At 48.2% G+C, this 20,550-nt stretch overlaps 2 non-coding genes across 2 annotated transcripts; both read left to right on the top strand.

Moving 5' to 3' along the window:
* Positions 1-5,874: 5,874 nt before the first annotated feature.
* Positions 5,875-5,946, top strand: trnam-cau (transfer RNA methionine (anticodon CAU)). Its single transcript has one exon. It is a non-coding gene; the product is annotated as a tRNA-Met (tRNA).
* Positions 5,947-8,614: 2,668 nt separating this feature from the next.
* trnam-cau (transfer RNA methionine (anticodon CAU)) lies at positions 8,615-8,686 on the top strand. The gene has a single exon. It is a non-coding gene; the product is annotated as a tRNA-Met (tRNA).
* The last annotated feature ends 11,864 nt before the right edge of the window (positions 8,687-20,550 follow it).

The raw sequence follows: 20,550 nt of genomic DNA, 5'->3' as shown, positions 1-20,550 counted from the left end.
GGGAACGTGGTTTAGAAGCCGATGGCTCTCACCGTGTTCAAACTTTACCAAATGTCTGCAGAAATCATTCGCCAACATCGGGAAAAAGTGCTTCCAGACATACCTGTGGAATTTCGGGGTTTGATAGGCCTTGAACTTCAGTGGAAGGAAGGGAAGCCCCGATGCAGGGGCTGCCTGACCCTTTTTAAAAAACTGTCACCAGAAATTCCAGCCGCAACACGACGTCATAGGACATGCCCAGAGATGGCCTGCAGCTATTGTGACGCAATAATGATACTGGCCCCAGGAACATGAATATGTATTCGGAATGGGTCACGTGGTACTGAATAAAAAAAAATAGAAGGTCAGCAAACCAAACATGAGCAAAACCAACGTAGTGTACAAATTCTCATTGAAGGACTGCAGAAAACACCACATAGGACAAACAGGAAGACAGCTAACGATGCGTATCCATGAACAACAACTAGTCACGAAATGACACGACCAGCTATCCTTAGTAGCCACACACACAGATGACAAGCAACATTGTTCGACTGGGACAACACTACTATTATAGGGCAAGCCAAACAGAGAACAGCCAGGGAATGCCTAGAGGCATGGCATTCATCCACAGATTCAATCAACAAACATATCGACCTGGACCCAATATACCGGCCACTGCAGCGGACAGCTGGAACTGACAACTGGAAGCGGCAGATACAAATCACAATAAATGCCGGAGGAAACATGACAGAAGCGCTTCACAGGAGGCTCCCAAGCACTGAGGATGTCACCTAGACAGGGGACGAAACGTCTGCAACACAAGTTCCCAGTTCGGCGAACAGAACCACAACAAAGTTTTAGTTTGCAGGAACTGAGTGACATAAACAGGATGCTCTCAAATTTCGACAGGAATTACACTTCCGTTCAAGATTTGTGGAAAGCTTTTTAGCTCGGCTGCCGATTGTCGTAGCTCGCCGAGCTGGGAAGTTGATTTGCAGGCGTTACATCCTCTGTCTATGTGACATCTTCAGTGCGTTGGAGCCACCTGTGAAGCGCTGCTGTACTGTGTCTTCTGGAATTTATTTGGTTCTGTTTCTGCTGCTTTTGTTTGACGGTTCTGGTTGTTCTTTGCAGTGATTGGCATATGTCAATGTGTTTATTGGTGGAGTCCGTGGGTGAGTGCCGTGTTTGTTGATTTCTCTGGCTGTCCTCTGTTCAGTTGTGCTATGACCATTGTGCTGTCCTCGTCGATTTTATCGTCCTTGTCATCTGTGTTTGTGTGGGTACCAGAGACAGTGTTTAATGGGTAGATGGTGTTCATGGTTACCGATTGCTAGTTGTCTGCCTGTTTGTCCTGTACTGTATAGTTTTCGTGCAGCCTTTCCATGGAATCTTGTAAACTATATATTTTTTCCACATGATGTGGTTGGGTCTTTTGTTCTGGTGAGTTGTTGTCAGAGCATGGCTGTCAGTATGTGGGCTGTCATGAATCCGAGTGGTCGGAGATGTCTGGCTATTAGTTCTGTGAGGTTTATTATATAAGGTAAAGTGGTGAGTGTGTTGGGTCGTGGCAGATCCTCGTCCCGTTGTTTGTCTGCTCGGGAATTGTGGATGAACTTGCGGTGATATCCGTTCTTGGTGAAGCCCCTGTAAACGTGTTCTTCTTCCCTTCACAGGTCGGCAGTGCTGCAGTGTGTTGTCGCCCTTTTGAACAGCGTCCTAATGCAGCTTCTCTTGTCTGTGTTTTGGTGTTGTAGTTCAGGGTCTGGTCTTGGCTTTTCTATACACTTTTGTAGCATATCCCCCGTTCTGTGTCCTTTCTCCCATAAACCATCAGCTTCCAGTTTCCTGTCTCTTCAACCTCCCACTGTGTGCCCATGACACCATTTCAGTCTCTGATCTGCTGCAGTGCTCCCACAAGGCACAGCGCAACCTGGAAGAGCGAAACCTCATTTTCTACGGAGAGACCGTGCTGCCTTCAGGACCCAACACGGAGTTCAATCATTTTAGAACCTGTCCACCTTCTTTCACGGTCTTTACCCGCCCACACATCCCATCAGTTCCGAAGACGGATCGTTGGGCTCAAAACATTATCTCTTCCTTTCTCTCCACAGATGGACTAGACCTGCTGGATTTGTTCATTTGAAAATGAACAAAATGAGCAGGGAGACAGAATGAGAAGCACTGTTCTGGAAACTCTTTTGCTGCTTGCAATTCTGAGAACAATGGCGAATGTATTTCACACTGAGCAAGTCTCAGCTGGTTCAGGAGGTGCTGGAGCCAGCGGCCTGTGGCTCGTTGGTCTAGGGGTATGATTCTTGCATTGGGTGTTCTACCGCGCAGTCTTGCGAGAGATCCCGGCTTTCTTAACTTGACTTGTGCAAAAATGCCCGATTAAACTTCTCAAAAAGCACCTTCGTTAAACGAGGCTGGGCTCCCTGGAGTACGAATGGGACAGGAAGCGGGGAAGTGAAATGATCGGAGATAACGTTGAAAAGGTTGACGTGAGTGCTCCCGTGTCTGAGGACGGTCAGCAATGAAGGTAGTTTGGAAAATTGGGACAGCTCTCCTCGGAGAACAGAAGTTTGAAATCCGGCGTGGCAAGTTTTCCAAGTCATGAGGGGTCTAGAGATTGGAAATAATGTCGTGAAATTGTTCCCACGTCTGAAAGGATCAGGAACGATTCGGCAGCGTTTTAAAGTCACGAGGAAAAGAAGTAAAAGTGACATTCGGAAGAACGTTTTTGTACAGGGAATGGTTAGGGTCAGTAAATCCCTGTCTGACTGTGACAAAGGGGCAGATTCAATGGACACACAGTTGAATTCGGTGGTCTTGTTCGACCAACAGAATGTTCATATCAACACAGCCTCCACACCTCTGCACAGCAGTATATTATATAACAGCCGTGGAGATCTTTGATATGAGTCTGGAACGTGCATGCCAGACGCCTGTCGAAAAGCTGAAGGGTTCTGAAGAAAACACTGGGTACACCAAACGCAGAGTGGCGCAGCGAAAGTGTGTGGGCCCCACAACCCAGAGACCATTAGATCGAGGCCATCCTCTGTTGCTATTGCTCAAACTCTCCTTGAGTAGCTTTCCTTCGAAGCCCAGCATCTTGCCTTTGCATCTGCTCCCCAAAACTACGCGTGTCTGAGTAACATGTATCATACTGATACACTCGCCAAATTCACGCAAGCGAAGTGACTCGCTTCTGGACGTCTGAGTGGTCTTCTCCTGTTCTCCATCGAGTTCCTCTGAATTGAATCGTAAAACCACTTTTCTGAGATGTCAATCAGCTGAAAAAGTTGAAACACATGCCTTACGTTTTTGTCCATTCCCTGCAGTAATTCACCACGCCGGTTCGGACGTGAATGATAAGACGGTCGGCATGTCAGAAACCGCATTACGACTCAGACACATTCCCCCACGATTAGGACAAATCACCGATTGTGAATAACTTCAGAGAGAGGGAAGTGACAGAGAATCGCCGTGGACTCGATGGGCTGAACGGCTTCTGTCTGCGTGAGAATGATGCTACGTGTTTATGCCGTCCCACTGCCTGTCTCTGGGACAGACAGGTAGAGGGAGCAAAATTGGTTCATTTTTAACCGTCCCTTCCGTGTTGGACTGCCTGCAGTCCCTCAGCTCAGGGCCGTGGGGATGACTCTCAGTGAGTGAAGGTTTCACGCGGATTCTCTTCATCTGGGACACTTGGGGCTCAGATGTTAACTGCTGCGCGGTCGCAGCAAAGAAAGCGATGCCCACTTTGCAATAGACTTTCCGTAAGATTGCTGCGTGAAGACGATTTCTGAACACCATGCAGGCTGCACAACAATGTGAATTTACCTGGGCGAAGAGTCCTCGGTGGTCATTTCTCTCTGTCCTGCCAGCACAGCATCTTTCTGTCTCTCCGATAACAGACCTTTGGAGAAAGTTCACAATCAAAGTTGTTCATGTTCCCCGCATTAATGTAACTGACACCTCTCACCCCAAGAGTTTCAGAGAGAGAGAGAGAGAGAAAGAGGGAGAGAGAGCAGAAAAGCGAATGGACTCTTACCCTCCCCCAACCCTACATTCCCCCACCCCCCTCCCCCCAGAACAACGTGCAAGTAGAAATAAAATGGTTTAATTATCCGCCAGTGGAGATAGTCCAGTTCCTGGGGATGAGACAAACATCAGCCCCCCCGGGGACAGAATGACCAGCAGATGTTCTGGAAAGGCTTTGCTGCTTGCAATTCTTGCAGCAATGTGGAATGTACTTCACACTGAGCAAGTTTCAGCTGGCTCAGAGTCTCCAATGTTCATTGTTGTGTTTGCCGCCAGCTCAGAGAAAGAACAATATGAAGGACGTAGGTGTGAATAACGATCCTCGTGAGAGGGCGAATAACTGTTAATGGAGACTGTTAGTGGCTAACAATACGTCGTGTGTCATAGCAGACGAGGTGATAAACAGGAGTCTTTTGTGTGGTAGGGGTGAAGGACATGGGGGAGTTCAGGCCCTATAGTTATAGAACTCGATATTGAAGACCGGAGGGCTGGAAGGGCTCCAAGTGGAAAATGAGATGTTGTTCTTTCATCTGGAGCTAGAACACTGCTGCAAGCCTGAGACAGGGATGTTGGCCAGGGAACAGGGTGATGTGTTAAAGTGGCAGGCAACCGCAAGGTCAGGGCCTTTAGTTTCTGCGGGCAGAAGCGGGATGTTCTGCGAAGCAGTCACCCAGTTTATGCTTCATGCTACGTTGGGGAAACGACACTGTGAGCAGAGAATGCGGTGGAATGAAATAGCAGCAGGGAGACTGGATGAGAAGCAGCTGTTCGGGAGAGTCTTTGCCGCTTGCAATTCTGAGAGCAATCTCAAATGTATTTCATACTGAGCATGTCTCAGGTCGCTCAAGAGGTCTGGGGCATTACCTGCGTGCGTGCTTTCTGGCTCTTTGGTCTCGGCGTATGATTCTCGCTTTGGGTCTATTACTGCGCTGATTTGCGAGAGGTCCCGGGTTCAAATCCTGGACGAGCTCGCGTTTTTTAACTTGACTTGTGCAAAACTGCCTGATTAACTTTCTCAAAAAGCACCTTCGTGAAACCAGCGTGGGCTGCCTGGAGTACGAATGAGGCAGAAAACAGAGAAATGAAATGGTTGGAGATCGTGTTCAACAAGCTACTTGGATGCTGCCTGAACTGCTGTGCTCTTCCAGCACCACTAATCCACAATCTGGTTTCCAGCATCTGCAGTCATTGTTTTTACCATAGTGCTCAACAGGTTGACGTGAGTGGTGCGGTGTTTGAGGAATGTCAGCAATCAAGGTAGATTGGAAAATTGGGACAGCTCTCCTCGGAGAACCGAACTTTTCCAAGTCATGAGGGACCTAGAAACAGGAAATAATGTTGTGAAAATGCTCCCACGCCTGAAAGGATCCATAACGATTCGGCAGAATTTTAAGTCACGAGGAAAAGAAGTAAAAGTGACATTAGGAAGAACGTTTTCGTACAGGGAGTGGTGAGGGTCAGTAAGTCCCTGTCTGACATTGACAAAGAGGAAGATTCAATGGACCCAAAAGGGAATTCGGTGGTCACGTTCAGATGTACAGATTTACGCTGAGAAGGCGAGAGAATGAAACGAATAGAAACACACGTTTACTTAAGTGCAGAACCAGCAGAGGGAAGGTGGGCCGCATGGCCGCCGTCTGCGCTGTGACACATGTTGTGAAATCACAGTTCGACCGACAGAATGTGAGAATTTAGAAAAACGTTTATATTGACACAGCCTCCATACGTCTGCGAAACAGCATATCACACGACACCAGTGGAGGTCTTTGACATCAGGCTCGAAGGTGCCTGCCGCGTGCCAGACCAAAACCTGAAGTGTTCTGTGCAACCTGCTTCCCCAGCAGCAGCAGGGTGGCGCAGCGGGAGCGTGCTGGGCCCATAACCCAGAGGTCGATGGATCGAAACCATCCTCTGCTATCGTTCACTGTCACCTTGATCTGCTTTTCTTCAGCAAGCTGCCTTTGCATCTACTTGCCGATGTTCATATCGATCCACTCCATTCAAACGGCATGGGTTTTTAGAGGTCTCAGTGGTATTCTGTTCTTGGTCGGTTTCCTCTGAACTGAATCGCAAAACCGGTTCTCTACGATGCTAATGAGCTGGTAAAGTTGAAACTCAGACATCGTCCCCCACTATTAGGACGGATACCACCGATTGTGAATAACCTCAGAGAGAGAGAGAGAGAGACAAGTGACAGACAGTCGCCGTGGAATCCATGGGCTGAATGGCTTCTGTCTGCGCGAGAATGATGCTACGTGTTGCTGAGGGAGCAAAAATGGTTCATTTTTAACCGTCCCTTCCGTGTTGGACTGCCTGCAGTCCCTCAGCTCAGGGCCGTGGGGATGACTCTCAGTGAGTGAAGGTTTCACGCGGATTCTCTTCATCTGGGACACTTGGGGCTCAGATGTTAACTGCTGCGCGGTCGCAGCAAAGAAAGCGATGCCCACTTTGCAATAGACTTTCCGTAAGATTGCTGCGTGAAGACGATTTCTGAACACCATGCAGGCTGCAAAACAATGTGAATTTACCTGGGCGAAGAGTCCTCGGTGTTCATTTCTCTCTGTCCTGCCAGCACAGCATCTTTCTGTCTCTCCGATAACAGACCTTTGGAGAAAGTTCACAATCAAAGTTGTTCATGTTCCCCGCATTAATGTAACTGACACCTCTCACCCCAAGAGTTTCAGAGAGAGAGAGAGAGAGAAAGAGGGAGAGAGAGCAGAAGAGCGAATGGACTCTTACCCTCCCCCAACCCTACATTCCCCCACCCCCCTCCCCCCAGAACAACGTGCAAGTAGAAATAAAATGGTTTAATTATCCGCCAGTGGAGATAGTCCAGTTCCTGGGGATGAGACAAACATCAGCCCCCCCGGGCTGATGTTTGACCAGCAGATGTTCTGGAAAGGCTTTGCTGCTTGCAATTCTTGCAGCAATGTGGAATGTACTTCACACTGAGCAAGTTTCAGCTGGCTCAGAGTCTCCAATGTTCATTGTTGTGTTTGCCGCCAGCTCAGAGAAAGAACAATATGAAGGACGTAGGAGTGAATAACGATCCTCGTGAGAGGGCGAATAACTGTTAATGGAGACTGTTAGTGGCTAACAATACGTCGTGTGTCATAGCAGACGAGGTGATAAACAGGAGTCTTTTGTGTGGTAGGGGTGAAGGACATGGGGGAGTTCAGGCCCTATAGTTATAGAACTCGATATTGAAGACCGGAGGGCTGGAAGGGCTCCAAGTGGAAAATGAGATGTTGTTCTTTCATCTGGAGCTAGAACACTGCTGCAAGCCTGAGACAGGGATGTTGGCCAGGGAACAGGGTGATGTGTTAAAGTGGCAGGCAACCGCAAGGTCAGGGCCTTTAGTTTCTGCGGGCAGAAGCGGGATGTTCTGCGAAGCAGTCACCCAGTTTATGCTTCATGCTACGTTGGGGAAACGACACTGTGAGCAGAGAATGCGGTGGAATGAAATAGCAGCAGGGAGACTGGATGAGAAGCAGCTGTTCGGGAGAGTCTTTGCCGCTTGCAATTCTGAGAGCAATCTCAAATGTATTTCATACTGAGCATGTCTCAGTTCGCTCAAGAGGTCTGGGGCATTACCTGCGTGCGTGCTTTCTGGCTCGTTGGTCTAGGCGTTTGATTCTCGCTTTGGGTCTGTTACTGCGCTGGTTTGCGAGAGGTCCCGGGTTCAAATCCCGGACGAGCCCGTGTTTTTTAACTTGACTTGTGCAAAACTGCCTGATTAACTTTCTCAAAAAGCACCTTCGTGAAACCAGCGTGGGCTGCCTGGAGTACGAATGAGGCAGAAAACAGAGAAATGAAATGGTTGGAGATCGTGTTCAACAAGCTACTTGGATGCTGCCTGAACTGCTGTGCTCTTCCAGCACCACTAATCCACAATCTGATTTCCAGCATCTGCAGTCATTGTTTTTACCATAGTGCTCAACAGGTTGACGTGAGTGGTGCGGTGTTTGAGGAATGTCAGCAATCAAGGTAGATTGGAAAATTGGGACAGCTCTCCTCGGAGAACCGAACTTTTCCAAGTCATGAGGGACCTAGAAACAGGAAATAATGTTGTGAAAATGCTCCCACGCCTGAAAGGATCCATAACGATTCGGCAGAATTTTAAGTCACGAGGAAAAGAAGTAAAAGTGACATTAGGAAGAACGTTTTCGTACAGGGAGTGGTGAGGGTCAGTAAGTCCCTGTCTGACATTGACAAAGAGGAAGATTCAATGGACCCAAAAGGGAATTCGGTGGTCACGTTCAGACGTACAGATTTACGCTGAGAAGGCGAGAGAATGAAACGAATAGAAACACACGTTTACTTAAGTGCAGAACCAGCAGAGGGAAGGTGGGCCGCATGGCCGCCGTCTGCGCTGTGACACATGTTGCGATTCAGTGTGAAATCACAGTTCGACCGACAGAATGTGGGAATTTAGAAAAAAGTTTATATTGACACAGCCTCCATACGTCTGCGAAACAGCATATCACACGACACCAGTGGAGGTCTTTGACATCAGGCTCGAAGGTGCCTGCCGCGTGCCAGACAAAAACCTGAAGTGTTCTGTGCAACCAGCTCCCCAAGCGGCAGCAGAGTGGCGCAGCGGGAGCGTGCTGGGCCCATAACCCAGAGGTCGATGGATCGAAACCATCCTCTGCTATCGTTCACTGTCACCTTGATCTGCTTTTCTTCAGCAAGCTGCCTTTGCATCTACTTGCCGATGTTCATATCGATCCACTCCATTCAAACGGCATGGGTTTTTAGAGGTCTCAGTGGTATTCTGTTCTTGGTCGGTTTCCTCTGAACTGAATCGCAAAACCGGTTCTCTACGATGCTAATGAGCTGGTAAAGTTGAAACTCAGACATCGTCCCCCACTATTAGGACGGATACCACCGATTGTGAATAACCTCAGAGAGAGAGAGAGAGAGAGAGACAAGTGACAGACAGTCGCCGTGGAATCCATGGGCTGAATGGCTTCTGTCTGCGCGAGAATGATGCTACGTGTTGCTGAGGGAGCAAAAATGGTTCATTTTTAACCGTCCCTTCCGTGTTGGACTGCCTGCAGTCCCTCAGCTCAGGGCCGTGGGGATGACTCTCAGTGAGTGAAGGTTTCACGCGGATTCTCTTCATCTGGGACACTTGGGGCTCAGATGTTAACTGCTGCGCGGTCGCAGCAAAGAAAGCGATGCCCACTTTGCAATAGACTTTCCGTAAGATTGCTGCGTGAAGACGATTTCTGAACACCATGCAGGCTGCAAAACAATGTGAATTTACCTGGGCGAAGAGTCCTCGGTGTTCATTTCTCTCTGTCCTGCCAGCACAGCATCTTTCTGTCTCTCCGATAACAGACCTTTGGAGAAAGTTCACAATCAAAGTTGTTCATGTTCCCCGCATTAATGTAACTGACACCTCTCACCCCAAGAGTTTCAGAGAGAGAGAGAGAGAGAGACAAAGACGGAGAGAGAGCAGAAGAGCGAATGGACTCTTACCCTCCCCCAACCCTACATTCCCCCACCCCCCTCCCCCCAGAACAACGTGCAAGTAGAAATAAAATGGTTTAATTATCCGCCAGTGGAGATAGTCCAGTTCCTGGGGATGAGACAAACATCAGCCCCCCCGGGGACAGAATGACCAGCAGATGTTCTGGAAAGGCTTTGCTGCTTGCAATTCTTGCAGCAATGTGGAATGTACTTCAGACTGAGCAAGTTTCAGCTGGCTCAGAGTCTCCAATGTTCATTGCTGTGTTTGCCGCCAGCTCAGAGAAAGAACAATATGAAGGACGTAGGAGTGAATAACGATCCTCGTGAGAGGGCGAATAACTGTTAATGGAGACTGTTAGTGGCTAACAATACGTCGTGTGTCATAGCAGACGAGGTGATAAACAGGAGTCTTTTGTGTGGTAGGGGTGAAGGACATGGGGGAGTTCAGGCCCTATAGTTATAGAACTCGATATTGAAGACCGGAGGGCTGGAAGGGCTCCAAGTGGAAAATGAGATGTTGTTCTTTCATCTGGAGCTAGAACACTGCTGCAAGCCTGAGACAGGGATGTTGGCCAGGGAACAGGGTGATGTGTTAAAGTGGCAGGCAACCGCAAGGTCAGGGCCTTTAGTTTCTGCGGGCAGAAGCGGGATGTTCTGCGAAGCAGTCACCCAGTTTATGCTTCATGCTACGTTGGGGAAACGACACTGTGAGCAGAGAATGCGGTGGAATGAAATAGCAGCAGGGAGACTGGATGAGAAGCAGCTGTTCGGGAGAGTCTTTGCCGCTTGCAATTCTGAGAGCAATCTCAAATGTATTTCATACTGAGCATGTCTCAGGTCGCTCAAGAGGTCTGGGGCATTACCTGCGTGCGTGCTTTCTGGCTCGTTGGTCTAGGCGTATGATTCTCGCTTTGGGTCTGTTACTGCGCTGATTTGCGAGAGATCCCGGACGAGCCCGCGTTTTTTAACTTGACTTGTGCAAAACTGCCTGATTAACTTTCTCAAAAAGCACCTTCGTGAAACCAGCGTGGGCTGCCTGGAGTACGAATGAGGCAGAAAACAGAGAAATGAAATGGTTGGAGATCGTGTTCAACAAGCTACTTGGATGCTGCCTGAACTGCTGTGCTCTTCCAGCACCACTAATCCACAATCTGATTTCCAGCATCTGCAGTCATTGTTTTTACCATAGTGCTCAACAGGTTGACGTGAGTGGTGCGGTGTTTGAGGAATGTCAGCAATCAAGGTAGATTGGAAAATTGGGACAGCTCTCCTCGGAGAACCGAACTTTTCCAAGTCATGAGGGACCTAGAAACAGGAAATAATGTTGTGAAAATGCTCCCACGCCTGGAAGGATCCATAACGATTCGGCAGAATTTTAAGTCACGAGGAAAAGAAGTAAAAGTGACATTAGGAAGAACGTTTTCGTACAGGGAGTGGTGAGGGTCAGTAAGTCCCTGTCTGACATTGACAAAGAGGAAGATTCAATGGACCCAAAAGGGAATTCGGTGGTCACGTTCAGACGTACAGATTTACGCTGAGAAGGCGAGAGAATGAAACGAATAGAAACACACGTTTACTTAAGTGCAGAACCAGCAGAGGGAAGGTGGGCCGCATGGCCGCCGTCTGCGCTGTGACACATGTTGCGATTCAGTGTGAAATCACAGTTCGACCGACAGAATGTGGGAATTTAGAAAAAAGTTTAAATTGACACAGCCTCCATACGTCTGCGAAACAGCATATCACACGACACCAGTGGAGGTCTTTGACATCAGGCTCGAAGGTGCCTGCCGCGTGCCAGACAAAAACCTGAAGTGTTCTGTGCAACCAGCTCCCCAAGCGGCAGCAGAGTGGCGCAGCGGGAGCGTGCTGGGCCCATAACCCCGAGGTCGATGGATCGAAACCATCCTCTGCTATCGTTCACTGTCACCTTGGTCTGCTTTTCTTCAGCAAGCTGCCTTTGCATCTACTTGCCGATGTTCATATCGATCCACTCCATTCAAACGGCATGGGTTTTTAGAGGTCTCAGTGGTATTCTGTTCTTGGTCGGTTTCCTCTCAACTGAATCGCAAAACCGGTTCTCTACGATGCTAATGAGCTGGTAAAGTTGAAACTCAGACATCGTCCCCCACTATTAGGACGGATACCACCGATTGTGAATAACCTCAGAGAGAGAGAGAGAGAGAGACAAGTGACAGACAGTCGCCGTGGAATCCATGGGCTGAATGGCTTCTGTCTGCGCGAGAATGATGCTACGTGTTGCTGAGGGAGCAAAAATGGTTCATTTTTAACCGTCCCTTCCGTGTTGGACTGCCTGCAGTCCCTCAGCTCAGGGCCGTGGGGATGACTCTCAGTGAGTGAAGGTTTCACGCGGATTCTCTTCATCTGGGACACTTGGGGCTCAGATGTTAACTGCTGCGCGGTCGCAGCAAAGAAAGCGATGCCCACTTTGCAATAGACTTTCCGTAAGATTGCTGCGTGAAGACGATTTCTGAACACCATGCAGGCTGCACAACAATGTGAATTTACCTGAGCGAAGAGTCCTCGGTGTTCATTTCTCTCTGTCCTGCCAGCACAGCATCTTTCTGTCTCTCCGATAACAGACCTTTGGAGAACGTTCACAATCAAAGTTGTTCATGTTCCCCGCATCAATGTAACTGACACCTCTCACCCCAAGAGTTTCAGAGAGAGAGAGACAAAGAGGGAGAGAGAGCAGAAGAGCGAATGGACTCTTACCCTCCCCCAACCCTACATTCCCCCACCCCCCTCCCCCCAGAACAACGTGCAAGTAGAAATAAAATGGTTTAATTATCCGCCAGTGGAGATAGTCCAGTTCCTGGGGATGAGACAAACATCAGCCCCCCCGGGGACAGAATGACCAGCAGATGTTCTGGAAAGGCTTTGCTGCTTGCAATTCTTGCAGCAATGTGGAATGTACTTCACACTGAGCAAGTTTCAGCTGGCTCAGAGTCTCCAATGTTCATTGCTGTGTTTGCCGCCAGCTCAGAGAAAGAACAATATGAAGGACGTAGGAGTGAATAACGATCCTCGTGAGAGGGCGAATAACTGTTAATGGAGACTGTTAGTGGCTAACAATACGTCGTGTGTCATAGCAGACGAGGTGATAAACAGGAGTCTTTTGTGTGGTAGGGGTGAAGGACATGGGGGAGTTCAGGCCCTATAGTTATAGAACTCGATATTGAAGACCGGAGGGCTGGAAGGGCTCCAAGTGGAAAATGAGATGTTGTTCTTTCATCTGGAGCTAGAACACTGCTGCAAGCCTGAGACAGGGATGTTGGCCAGGGAACAGGGTGATGTGTTAAAGTGGCAGGCAACCGCAAGGTCAGGGCCTTTAGTTTCTGCGGGCAGAAGCGGGATGTTCTGCGAAGCAGTCACCCAGTTTATGCTTCATGCTACGTTGGGGAAACGACACTGTGAGCAGAGAATGCGGTGGAATGAAATAGCAGCAGGGAGACTGGATGAGAAGCAGCTGTTCGGGAGAGTCTTTGCCGCTTGCAATTCTGAGAGCAATCTCAAATGTATTTCATACTGAGCATGTCTCAGGTCGCTCAAGAGGTCTGGGGCATTACCTGCGTGCGTGCTTTCTGGCTCGTTGGTCTAGGCGTATGATTCTCGCTTTGGGTCTGTTACTACGCTGATTTGCGAGAGGTCCCGGGTTCAAATCCCGGACGAGCCCGCGTTTTTTAACTTGACTTGTGCAAAACTGCCTGATTAACTTTCTCAAAAAGCACCTTCGTGAAACCAGCGTGGGCTGCCTGGAGTACGAATGAGGCAGAAAACAGAGAAATGAAATGGTTGGAGATCGTGTTCAACAAGCAACTTGGATGCACCCTGAACTGCTGTGCTCTTCCAGCACCACTAATCCACAATCTGGTTTCCAGCATCTGCAGTCATTGTTTTTACCATAGTGCTCAACAGGTTGACGTGAGTGGTGCGGTGTTTGAGGAATGTCAGCAATCAAGGTAGATTGGAAAATTGGGACAGCTCTCCTCGGAGAACCGAACTTTTCCAAGTCATGAGGGACCTAGAAACAGGAAATAATGTTGTGAAAATGCTCCCACGCCTGAAAGGATCCATAACGATTCGGCAGAATTTTAAGTCACGAGGAAAAGAAGTAAAAGTGACATTAGGAAGAACGTTTTCGTACAGGGAGTGGTGAGGGTCAGTAAGTCCCTGTCTGACATTGACAAAGAGGAAGATTCAATGGACCCAAAAGGGAATTCGGTGGTCACGTTCAGACGTACAGATTTACGCTGAGAAGGCGAGAGAATGAAACGAATAGAAACACACGTTTACTTAAGTGCAGAACCAGCAGAGGGAAGGTGGGCCGCATGGCCGCCGTCTGCGCTGTGACACATGTTGCGATTCAGTGTGAAATCACAGTTCGACCGACAGAATGTGGGAATTTAGAAAAAAGTTTATATTGACACAGCCTCCATACGTCTGCGAAACAGCATATCACACGACACCAGTGGAGGTCTTTGACATCAGGCTCGAAGGTGCCTGCCGCGTGCCAGACAAAAACCTGAAGTGTTCTGTGCAACCAGCTCCTCAAGCGGCAGCAGAGTGGCGCAGCGGGAGCGTGCTGTGCCCATAACCCGGAGGTCGATGGATCGAAACCATCCTCTGCTATCGTTCACTGTCACCTTGATCTGCTTTTCTTCAGCAAGCTGCCTTTGCATCTACTTGCCGATGTTCATATCGATCCACTCCATTCAAACGGCATGGGTTTTTAGAGGTCTCAGTGGTATTCTGTTCTTGGTCGGTTTCCTCTGAACTGAATCGCAAAACCGGTTCTCTACGATGCTAATGAGCTGGTAAAGTTGAAACTCAGACATCGTCCCCCACTATTAGGACGGATACCACCGATTGTGAATAACCTCAGAGAGAGAGAGAGAGAGAGAGAGAAGTGACAGACAGTCGCCGTGGAATCCATGGGCTGAATGGCTTCTGTCTGCGCGAGAATGATGCTACGTGTTGCTGAGGGAGCAAAAATGGTTCATTTTTAACCGTCCCTTCCGTGTTGGACTGCCTGCAGTCCCTCAGCTCAGGGCCGTGGGGATGACTCTCAGTGAGTGAAGGTTTCACGCGGATTCTCTTCATCTGGGACACTTGGGGCTCAGATGTTAACTGCTGCGCGGTCGCAGCAAAGAAAGCGATGCCCACTTTGCAATAGACTTTCCGTAAGATTGCTGCGTGAAGACGATTTCTGAACACCATGCAGGCTGCAAAACAATGTGGATTTACCTGGGCGAAGAGTCCTCGGTGTTCATTTCTCTCTGTCCTGCCAGCACAGCATCTTTCTGTCTCTCCGATAACAGACCTTTGGAGAAAGTTCACAATCAAAGTTGTTCATGTTCCCCGCATTAATGTAACTGACACCTCTCACCCCAAGAGTTTCAGAGAGAGAGAGAGAGAGAGACAAAGACGGAGAGAGAGCAGAAGAGCGAATGGACTCTTACCCTCCCCCAACCCTACATTCCCCCACCCCCCTCCCCCCAGAACAACGTGCAAGTAGAAATAAAATGGTTTAATTATCCGCCAGTGGAGATAGTCCAGTTCCTGGGGATGAGACAAACATCAGCCCCCCCGGGGACAGAATGACCAGCAGATGTTCTGGAAAGGCTTTGCTGCTTGCAATTCTTGCAGCAATGTGGAATGTACTTCAGACTGAGCAAGTTTCAGCTGGCTCAGAGTCTCCAATGTTCATTGCTGTGTTTGCCGCCAGCTCAGAGAAAGAACAATATGAAGGACGTAGGAGTGAATAACGATCCTCGTGAGAAGGCGAATAACTGTTAATGGAGACTGTTAGTGGCTAACAATACGTCGTGTGTCATAGCAGACGAGGTGATAAACAGGAGTCTTTTGTGTGGTAGGGGTGAAGGACATGGGGGAGTTCAGGCCCGATAGTTATAGAACTCGATATTGAAGACCGGAGGGCTGGAAGGGCTCCAAGTGGAAAATGAGATGTTGTTCTTTCATCTGGAGCGAGAACACTGCTGCAAGCCTGAGACAGGGATGTTGGCCAGGGAACAGGGTGATGTGTTAAAGTGACAGGCAACCGCAAGGTCAGGGCCTTTAGTTTCTGCGGGCAGAAGCGGGATGTTCTGCGAAGCAGTCACCCAGTTTATGCTTCATGCTACGTTGGGGAAACGACACTGTGAGCAGCGAATGCGGTGGAATGAAATAGCAGCAGGGAGACTGGATGAGAAGCAGCTGTTCGGGAAAGTCTTTGCCGCTCGCAATTCTGAGAGCAATCTCAAATGTATTTCATACTGAGCATGTCTCAGGTCGCTCAAGAGGTGTGGGGCATTACCTGTGCAGGAAGTCCTTCATCAATTCCTCAGCCCTGCTGAGGCACCAGTCCGTCCACACCGGGGAGATGCCATTCTCCTGCCCGAGTGTGGGAAGGGCTTTACCCGCTCCTCCACACTGCTGAAGCACCTGCTGGTCCACATGGGGGGATGGGGGGTGGAGGGGGCAGGCCTTTCTGCTGCCCTGAATGCGGGAGGTCCTTCAGCAATTCCTCCCCCCTGCTGAAGCACCAGTGTGTCCACACCGGGGAGAGGACCTTCAGCTGGCCCGAGTGTGGGAAGAGGTTCATCTTTTCCTGCAACTTGCGGAAGCACCAGCGGGGGCACCAGCGCTCCCAGCAATCAGATCCCACCAGTGACGCTGCCTTTAGTCACCCCCAAGGACTGAACCTCCTGCCAGTTCTGACAGTGGGTGCACTGGGAGAGTAGGTGGGCTGTTTTTGTTTTCTGCTGGACTGCAATTGCCTCCCCCACCCCCCACAACCACAACCTCATGGTGGCTCACGGTTAGCACTGCTGCCTCATGGCACCAGGAATCCAGGAATACTTCCACCCTTGGGGGTCTGCGTGCAATTTAAGGAGGGTAGGAAAATGGATCTGAGTGTGTTACTTTTTGGAGAATCAGTGCAGATGTGTTGTGCTAAAGGACCTGTTTCCACACTGTAGGAGTTCAACCATCGTATGAGCTTTGCTTTCATTGGATACTGCTGCTCATTGAGCCAGGGACTGCACATTGCCAAATGAAATGATCCAAAGAAACGTTAGACCGCAAAACCATCTGAGCAGAAGTTAGGCTAATCGGCCCATGAAGTATACTCAGCCATTCGTTAGTGACAAAAGTGGTGCAGATGAGATTAGCTACAGTGTGGAAACAGGCCATTTGCCCCAAAAAGTCCACATTGACCATCCGAAGAGTAACCCATCCAGACCCATTTCCCTCTGACTAATGTACCTAACTCTATGGGCAATTAAGCATGGCCAATCGACATGACCTGAACATCTTTGGACTATGGAAGAAAGCAGGACCACCCAGAGAAAACGCACTCAGACACTGGGAGAATATAAAAACTTCTCACAGACAGCCACCCAAGGCTGGAATCAAACCTGGGTCCCTGGCATGGTGAGCCTGCAGTGGTAAACACTGAGCCACTACATATTGCAACCCGAAGTAGGCAAGCAGGAGGTGGCGAGAATACAGCAAGCCAGGCAGCACCAGGATGTGGAGTAGTCAGCGTTTTGGGTATTAACCCTTCTTCATGACTGAAACGTTGACTTCTCTGTGAGAAACGATTTACGGGAATGTTGCTGTGGTTTGGAGGGTTTGAGCTACAGGGAGAGGCTGAATAGGCTGGGACTGTTTTCACTGGAGCATCAGAGGCAGAGGAGTGACCTAATAGAGGTTACAAAATCATGAGGGGCATGGACAGGTTAATAGACAAGGTCTTTTCCCTGGGATGGGGAGTCCAGAATGAGAGGTCAAAGGTTTTGGGTGAGAGGCGAAATATATTAAAGGGACAAATTCTTCACGCAGTGGGTGGTACTTATATGAAATGAGGTGCCACAGGATTTGGGTCACGTGTTGTCAAATGGGACTAGATTAGTTTATGATATCAGGTCATCATGGACAAGTTGGACCAAAGGGTCTGTTTCCATGCTTTATGTGTCTCTGACTACTAGTCCTGATGTAAGTTTCAAATCGAGTCCAAGTAACTTTGAATAGTTCAATCTTGTTGTGCACACCTCCTGAAAAGTTTCAAATGAATCCCTGTTTAAACATGCTGAGTTGGACAAAGTATCCCATCAAGTTCAACACAAACCCAGAGTTGAGGAAGTCAGAAGTCAGAACACCAAGAGGGCCAATACCGATCACAATATTCCAGGTGCAGCCTCATCAACGTCCTGTATACCTACAACATAACTTGCCAACATCAATACTCAATTCCCTAATTGATGAAGGCCAGTGTGCTGAAACCTTTCTTCACTGCCTTGTGTACCGTTGTAATCAGAAATATAGGACCTACTTTAAACTGATCCACAATCCTGCTTCTGGGAGCACAATGACTAATAGGGAAGGCAAAAGGGAGATTGACCTTTAAATGGAGTATAAAAGTAGGGAGGTTATAGAGGAGGTTTTGATTGAAAGGGCAGTGAAGATTCAACCAGCTGACAGTGGATCTGAATCACATGGAGATCAGGTCAGGTTCGGACAGCAGGAAACCAGATAAATTTTTACAACAAACCACAACGATTTCATCATTAGACTCTTAATTCCAGATTTATATTGAATTCAGATTCCACCATCTGCCGTGGCAGGTTGTGCATCCAAGTCCCCGGAACATTACCTGGGTAAATAGTCTGGTGACAATAAAGTCGGCCATCGCCTCCCCTGAACACATTGGCTGATTGTGTTTGGAGGTAATAAAGGAGCAAGAGGTTTCAGCAGCTGCTAAGTTGTTGATATTACACAAGGGAACATCAGCACTCTCAGTAATGGCACACACTGAAGTCAGTGTCCTGTATCAGAGGTAAGGGCTCGGGAACGATAAGAAATAGGAACAGGAATATGCCATTCAGCCCCTTGAGCCTGCTTCTCCATTCAGTAGGATTCTGGGTGATCTGGCATTCCCCACATTCACTTTCCTGCACTTTTCCTGTAACTTTTCATCCCCCGACTCTTCACGAATCTATCGATCCTAGTTTTAAATGTGACATGAAGGCTGTCAACAAAGTTACTGAGGTGGGGGTGGGGGTGGGGAGGGGGCGGGGGCTCAGGTCGAACTTGGGGACTAAAACAATGGCTTCACACTTCACAATATTTAACGAAGGGAATGTTTATGGTTATCCAATGCTGGAAATTGGGCAGACATTCAGATGAAATTATTGATAAATTATGAATGATCGAGGAGTCGGGAGAGAAGTGGTGTTCAGGCACAGTTGGATATCATCAGTATAGATGCCAACACCAGCAGCTACGGTTAAACAAATCAGAATGGAAGACGCGAAAAGCAGACCCTCCCAGAGGATAGAGTGATGCTGGAGAGGGACAGTACTGTCATTAACCCTGATCAAGGCTGTCCGCAGGTCGACGAGGGAATGTTTATCCCTGTCATCGTTACAAAGGATGTCAAACATGACCTTGATAAGAACAGTTTCAGGGGTGGAAACCAGACTCGAGGGCTTTAAACACAGAATTCTGGAAAAGATGGGAATGGCTAATTCAACAATGTTACATCCAAACCAACACTTCCATTAGTGCGATAATAATAGAAGTGTTTTGGTTTGTATTTCGAAGATTCTCAGCAACACTGAGTAAGAATCAACAAAATTAACACAAGAAATACTGCAATTGCTACAATGTACCTGCTCCCAATAGGGGGCCATCGGTGTGAAATTAACTGTCTACAAGGGGCAATATTGGAAAGGAATTACCCAGTTCATAGCTGTAAGAGGGGAGACACAGACTGCTTGATACAAACATATAATGGGCGGGAGTAGGCCAATCGGCACTTTGAGCTTGCTGCAACATTCAATAAGATCATCCCTGATCTGAATTTAACCTCAACTCTACATTCCAACACATCCCCGACAATCTTTCATCCACTTGGTTATCAAGAACCTATCTACCTCTGCCTTAAAGATTTTGAATCCACTGCCTTTTGAAGAAGACCCACAACCCTCAGGGAGAAAAGAAATCATCCTCATTTTTGTCTTCTACATTTGAAATATGACCCTGTACTTTCAGATATTAAGATAGGGACACAAGCTGCATTCAAATAGTACCTGTGGTACAGTTAACTGTGTCAAAGTGCTTCACATGAACATAATGAGAATTCCTTTAAAAATCACAACTGCGGAGCACAGATTAGGACAGGTGACCAAAGACTTGGTCAAAGGGACAAGTTTAGGGCAATCTTTTAAACAGGTTCAATTTCCCAAATATCAGAGGACAAAGACGTGAACAGCAAACACAAAATAGCAAAGAATGGGAAACAACAGTGGAGTCATAATGTCACAGGATGGGTAATCCAGGGAACATGAGTTCAAATCCCACCACAGCAAGAGGTGAGATGTGAATAATTCAAATCATAAATGGGGAACACAAAGTTAGTCTCTGTATGGTATCGATGGCACTCGTCAATTGTCATAAGAACCCATGCTCACCAATGTCCTTTCAGGAGGGAAACTTCCATCCATGTATGGTCTGACTTACATGTGACTCCAGACCAACAGCAATGTGGTTGACTCTTAAACTGCCCTCTGAATTGGCACAAGCAAGACACCTTGCACTTAGGGATGGATAAAAAACATCAACCTTACGAAAGTGTCATAACAGAAACTGCTGGAGAAATTCAGCCAGTCTGGCAACACCGGTGGAGAGAGAGAGAGAAAGAAACAGAGACAATATTCTGGCTTGAGTCCAGAACAGTTGTGAAGAAGGGTCACAGCATTGGAAATGCTAACTCTGCTTCGCTCTCCACATGTGCTGCCAGTCCTATTGCCTTTCTCCAGCATTTGATGAATTTTGGGGTTTCAGATCTCCAGCATCTGCAGTTCTTCATTACACTGATTTAGGGACGCTCAAATCCCATCAAAGGGTAGCGCAGAAAGGCTGGAATTACTCAGCAAGTTTGGCACCAGCTATGGAGATAAAAACAGTTCGTACTTCGGGTCATTGAATGATCTTACATCTGGGACAAACTTTTGGGGAAGC

The sequence above is a fragment of the Chiloscyllium punctatum genome, chromosome 36 (assembly GCF_047496795.1).
Source record: "Chiloscyllium punctatum isolate Juve2018m chromosome 36, sChiPun1.3, whole genome shotgun sequence".
NCBI classification, from domain to species: Eukaryota; Metazoa; Chordata; class Chondrichthyes; order Orectolobiformes; family Hemiscylliidae; genus Chiloscyllium; species Chiloscyllium punctatum.
Note: the sequence above shows the minus strand (reverse complement) of the source record. Positions and strands in the feature narration are given on the sequence as shown.